This window comes from Callorhinus ursinus, unplaced genomic scaffold, assembly GCF_003265705.2.
Source record: "Callorhinus ursinus isolate GAN/ISIS: 27379988/994484 unplaced genomic scaffold, GSC_fseal_2.0 scaffold2997, whole genome shotgun sequence".
NCBI classification, from domain to species: Eukaryota; Metazoa; Chordata; class Mammalia; order Carnivora; family Otariidae; genus Callorhinus; species Callorhinus ursinus.
In genome coordinates, this window is record NW_027400051.1 from 1 (window position 1) to 6,279 (window position 6,279).

Genomic DNA, 6,279 nt, shown 5'->3' on the forward strand with positions numbered 1-6,279 from the left:
TCCTTCTGCGGGTAATTAAAATATTCCAAAAGGGATGACTGATGGGTGCACACACCTGGGAATGTTCCTAAAGCCATGAAATGATACACTTTAGGGGCACCGGGGTGGGTCAGTCGTTAAGCGTCTGCTTTCGGCTCGGGTCATGGTCCCAGGGTCCTGGGATGGAACCCCACATCGGGCTCCCTGCTCTGCGGGGAGCCTACTTCTCCCTCTCCCACTCCCCCTGCTTGCTTTCCCTCGCTCACTGTGTCTCTCTCTGTCCAAGAAATAAATAAAATCTTTAAAAAAAAATAAGTAAATTTTGACTTTGTGAGATTTTGGTTTTTGTCTCGTGTGTGCATGTGTGTGCGTGTGGGTATGTCTGGGGTCCCTCTGTCAAGTGTATTTCTTTCTGAAAGTCACAGTCCACCTTGGTCATGCAAGGCCATACTTAGCAATTCTGAGCGCAGGTTCTAGAGTCAGACAAAGAGGGATCCAAATCCCAGATCTCCTATTTATCGACTGTGTGACCTTGGGCCAGTTACTTAACCTCTCAGTTGCTTCCAACTGTGAATCAAGTTGTTAGAAACATCCATGTGCAGGTTTCTGTGTGGACATAAGTTTTCAAACCCTTTGGGTAAATACCAAAAGGCATGATTGCTAGGTTGTATGGTAAGAATATGTGTAGTCTTGTGGGTTTTTAAAAAGTTTTTATGGAATTCTCTCTTTTTTTTAAAGGAGGCTCCTCCATACCCAGTGTGGAGCCCAATGCGGGGTTTGAACTCATGACCCTGAGATTGAGACCTGAGCTGAAATCAAGAGTAGGACACTTAACCGACTGAGCCATCCGGGCGCCCCTTAAAGTTTTTATTTAAATTCCAGATAGTTCACATACAGGGTTATATATTGATAGAACACTCCCATACGTCACCCAGTGTTCATCACGACAAGTGCGCTCCTTCATCCCTGTGTTCTCTGTAGTTAAGCGTCTGTTTCTTGGTTTGTCTCTCTCTCTCTTTTTACCCTCTTTGTTCCATTTGTTTCTTAAATTCCACATGTGAGTGAAATCATTTGGTATTTGTCTTTCACAGACTTACTTCACTTAGCATTCTACTCTCTAGCGTTACCCATGTCACTGCACATGGCATAAGTATGCTTAGTTCTATAAGAAACTACGGAACTGGCTTCCAAAGTATCTGTACCGTTTTGCATTCATTCCCACCAGCAATTAATGCGCGTTCCTGTTGCTCCACATCCTCGTCGGCGTTTATTAACGTCAGTCTTCGGGATTTTGGCAATTCTAATAGGTATGTGGTGCCGTCTCACTGTTGTTCTGATTTGCATCTTCCTCACGACATCTGATGTAGAGCAAGCCTAATATTTTCAAAGTTCATCTGCACTGTAGCGTCAGTACTTTGTTTCTTTTAATGGCTCAGTAATACTCTCAATTATTCATAGTAGAAGAAATAAAGGAAGTAGGTCCTGGGTTTTTGTTCTTGGTTTTTTTTTTTTGGATTTGTTTTTGTTTTTTTAATGCTTCCACAACTACATGGGAGAAAATAGTAGTCACTTGTGTATCGTCGTCATGATGGTGATATCACCTCCACCGTACAAAGAACTATCCCTAACCAAGCTGTTTCATGGCTTTAATATGCTTCTGTTTGAATTAGTTCTGTTGGAAAGAAGTTACTTGGGTTTCCTCCCCAACCCCAGCTTTCACTGGGCTGGTCATTTGGAGCTGACAAACTGTGTCGAATTTGTATTATATCACCTCAGCTACAATGGAAATGCCTTTCTCAGAACTCCCTTCCTTCTAGGGTTCCCCGTCAGCAGGAGCTGCAGACATATCTGTGCAAGATTTGGAAGTGGGAAATGGAGTGGCAGCCATGTTGCTGTCCATGCAATAGCGATTAGCCTAGGTTTTTGCTGCTGTTGTTCTTGTGGTGTGCTTGGGTCCTTTCTTTTGCTTTCCCAGCAGCTGATCACCCTAGGCCAGGGGAAAGATTCAGATTATATCGAATCTGTTGGAAAGTATGCTCAATGAATGGAAAACTGTAACAAAGCATATGGATATACTTCCCAAATTTGAAAATAAACAACAAAGAATAAACTGGAAATGTATGAATCACCAGATGAAAGGATTAATTATGCATTTTTCCATACGAATTCCTCCTGTGAACACTTCCTCAAAAAGTCACTTGCACATATGTCCTTGTCTTAGGCTCTGCTGCTTGGAAATGTGACCTAAGAGAGCACAGATTCCCGGATGCATGGAATGTGTACCTCCTAAATGCTGGTCTGGGGTTCCCGAAAAGACCAGATGGTAACAGCCCTCACCTACCTCTTTGGGGACCAGAGATTGTGTTTCCCAAATGCCAAACGCCTGCAGGTCCGTTTCATAAATCCCAAATGTCTCCAAGACCCTTAAGATACTGATAAGGTACAGGGGGGAAAAAGGGAAACAGGCTTCCTTACACGGAGGAATCAGGGCCTGCCCCACAGCAGGCGGCAGCAGTAACTGGACTCAACCTCCACTGCGGGGCGGCCGGGCTGGGGGCCGGCAGCGGCGGGGCCTCCTCTTCCGGAGGGCGGCTTTTGGCTTCGGGGAAGGAGGCCACGGCCCGGCGGGAGGGAGGGGGAGGGGAGGCCGGTGCGGGGCTTGGCGGAAGCGCCGGCGCCAGTGCCCCGGCCACTCTTGCGCCGGACGCCCGGAGGGTCGCGCGGCCCTCGCCCGTTAGCGCCGAGGGCCCCGACGTCACCGCGACACCCCCCGCGCCCCGAGGCTGCTGTTCTTCGAGCCCACTCGCCGCGCGTCGCCGCCGCCTGGAGAGATGGAAGGCCCAGCCGCCGACGCCATCGTGTCGCCCGAAGAGGAGCTGGACGGGTACGAGCCGGAACCTCTGGGGAAGCGGCCGGCTGTCCTGCCCTTGCTGGAGTCGGTCGGGGAGGCCAGCAGTGGCCCTTGCAGGGACGGCTCACTGCCCTCGACGCCACCCCCAGCAGAGGAGGAGGAAGACGAGTTGTACCGGCAGTCGCTGGACATTATCTCTCGGTACCTTCGGGAGCAGGCAACAGGCGCCAAGGACGCGAGACCACTGGCCGGGTCTGGGGCGGCCGGCCCGAAGGCGTTAGAGGCCCTCCGACGGGTCGGGGACCGGCTACAGCGCAACCACGAGACGGCCTTCCGAGGTATGCTTCGGAAACTGGACATCAAAAACGAAGACGATGTCAGATCTTTGTGTCCAGTGATGGTCCACGTTTTCAGTGACGGAGTAACAAACTGGGGCAGGATTGTGACTCTTATTTCTTTTGGTGCCTTTGTGGCCAAACACTTGAAGAGGATAAACCAAGAAAGCTGCATCGAACCCTTAGCAGAAAGCATCACAGATGTTCTCGTGAGGACAAAACGAGACTGGCTAGTGAAACAAAGAGCCTGGGATGGGTTTGTGGAGTCCTTCCACGTAGAGGACCTAGAAGGTGGCATCAGAAATGTGTTATTGGCTCTTGCAGGTGTTGTTGGAGTAGGAGCTGGTTTGGCATATCTAATAAGATAGCCTTTTAAGTGCAATGATTGACTTTTAACCAACCCGCACCAAAACCACCTAGGACTCCTGTGAAATCAAAGGTATTTATGAAGCTGGACTTTGAGCTGTCCAGGCTGTAACCTCCAAGAGTTCGAGGCTAGCAACGTACAACAGCAGGTGGCAAGAGGATTATGGCTAACAGGAATAAATACATGGGAAAAGTAGTCCCCCTTGAAGAGTCACTGTCTAAAAGAAGCAGAGGTCAGTTGAGCCACAGGCAAACTTTGGGAGGCCGTGGAGGAGGACTTTTCGATTTAGTGAAGATGGTGGGGTTGAAGAGACTTAATTTCCTCGTCTAGAACAGGAGAGTGGCCAGTAGCCAGGCTAGTCCTAGAGTCCATTAAATATGTCCACTGAATTCATTAACTTCTCATAGCGTTACAAGAGAAGCAGTGGCAATGGCATTGATCTGTATAAAATGGATTGAAGCTACAGCTAATAGAACTATGACTAGAAGCCTGAGTACTGTACAACAGAGTGTGAAGGGAAGCTTTTGCTCTGTAATTAGCTTTCCCAGGTATACTTCCTGAATAGAAAGTCCAAGTGCTCAGGACTTTTCTACCTGTTCTGCTTTGGCTGGCTTGGTTCGAGTGGTTTAGTTTTAATAGCCTGGTGATGGCCAAGAATACTTGACTTAAGGCTCGATACTTAGAGTTGCAAATATGAGACTAGCCTCAATTTTTAAGGTAAAAACATCTTGTAAATGTATTTGTCTGTAAAAATTGTATATATTTTTACAGAAAGTCTATTTCTTTGAAATGTAAAGGTATGAAGAGTCTCCATAGACATCAGTTTTTGCATACCCATTTGAACTTGAGTAGTTAGGAACCTATTTCTTACAGCTTTTGTATTCTAAATATTGTTCTGGTCTTCTAGATTGTACACAGAACCAATTGGTGTAATTGTACACAACTTGGTTGTAATGGAACAATTCTGATTCATAACTATGCAGACTTTAATTTTCCTATCTGGTTGGTAAGTGTTCCTTAGTTTTTGTTTTTATTTTTTTAAACCTAGGATTGAGAAACTGAGGGATGGGAATTCATCCTTTCACCGCCTTACATGTGGGTTTTCAATAATTGAGTCAAGGTGGAGCTTAAGTTTTGGGCAGGGGGCGCATGTGGGCTGATACCTTACAAAATAATGGGCTCTGATTGATGAGTAGCTACTCATTTGAGTTCCTTCCACTTGACCTAATTTAACTGGTAAAATTTAAATTGAGTTTATGAGGTCATCTTCAAAACTTTTGCTAAAAGATTTTCAGCTGTTCCAAATGGGACTTACTAACAGTGTGTATATACAAAGATCCCATCAGTGGATGAGAGATACTCGATCCCTTGTTTGGTCAATAAATTGTAAAATGATGGCTTGGGGGAAAAAAAAAAGGGAAACAAAGTGAGGAGTGTTATGGCACCATATAGTTGTGTCATCCCCTACCCCTCACCCTAGAAATGTATCTAAGAGCATGAGGGGGATGCTGGAATGGGAGAAATATCGTGGACTTGCATGAATATTCAGTGCAATGAAATGCTGATGTTGGGACTTAGACTTTGGGTCCTGCCTGCTGGGAGCAAATTGTGAAATAGGTGGGCAATACCTCTGTGATGTATTGATATGTTTATGTCCCTACTCATCCATAGTTAAAACAAAACAAAACAAAACAAAAAACCCCACCCTACTTGGCCTGGGGTAGGGGCTTGGGGCTGATGGCTAAGGAGGGTGTGTGTTTCCTTCTGCGGGTAATTAAAATATTCCAAAAGGGATGACTGATGGGTGCACACACCTGGGAATGTTCCTAAAGCCATGAAATGATACACTTTAGGGGCACCGGGGTGGGTCAGTCGTTAAGCGTCTGCTTTCGGCTCGGGTCATGGTCCCAGGGTCCTGGGATGGAACCCCACATCGGGCTCCCTGCTCTGCGGGGAGCCTACTTCTCCCTCTCCCACTCCCCCTGCTTGCTTTCCCTCGCTCACTGTGTCTCTCTCTGTCCAAGAAATAAATAAAATCTTTAAAAAAAAATAAGTAAATTTTGACTTTGTGAGATTTTGGTTTTTGTCTCGTGTGTGCATGTGTGTGCGTGTGGGTATGTCTGGGGTCCCTCTGTCAAGTGTATTTCTTTCTGAAAGTCACAGTCCACCTTGGTCATGCAAGGCCATACTTAGCAATTCTGAGCGCAGGTTCTAGAGTCAGACAAAGAGGGATCCAAATCCCAGATCTCCTATTTATCGACTGTGTGACCTTGGGCCAGTTACTTAACCTCTCAGTTGCTTCCAACTGTGAATCAAGTTGTTAGAAACATCCATGTGCAGGTTTCTGTGTGGACATAAGTTTTCAAACCCTTTGGGTAAATACCAAAAGGCATGATTGCTAGGTTGTATGGTAAGAATATGTGTAGTCTTGTGGGTTTTTAAAAAGTTTTTATGGAATTCTCTCTTTTTTTTAAAGGAGGCTCCTCCATACCCAGTGTGGAGCCCAATGCGGGGTTTGAACTCATGACCCTGAGATTGAGACCTGAGCTGAAATCAAGAGTAGGACACTTAACCGACTGAGCCATCCGGGCGCCCCTTAAAGTTTTTATTTAAATTCCAGATAGTTCACATACAGGGTTATATATTGATAGAACACTCCCATACGTCACCCAGTGTTCATCACGACAAGTGCGCTCCTTCATCCCTGTGTTCTCTGTAGTTAAGCGTCTGTTTCTTGGTTTGTCTCT

General features: G+C 46.2%; 1 pseudogene; it reads left to right on the forward strand.

Annotated features, from left to right (window-relative positions):
- Positions 1 to 2,299: 2,299 nt before the first annotated feature.
- On the forward strand, positions 2,300 to 4,159 carry LOC112818327 (induced myeloid leukemia cell differentiation protein Mcl-1 homolog pseudogene; annotated as a pseudogene).
- Positions 4,160 to 6,279: the final 2,120 nt, after the last annotated feature.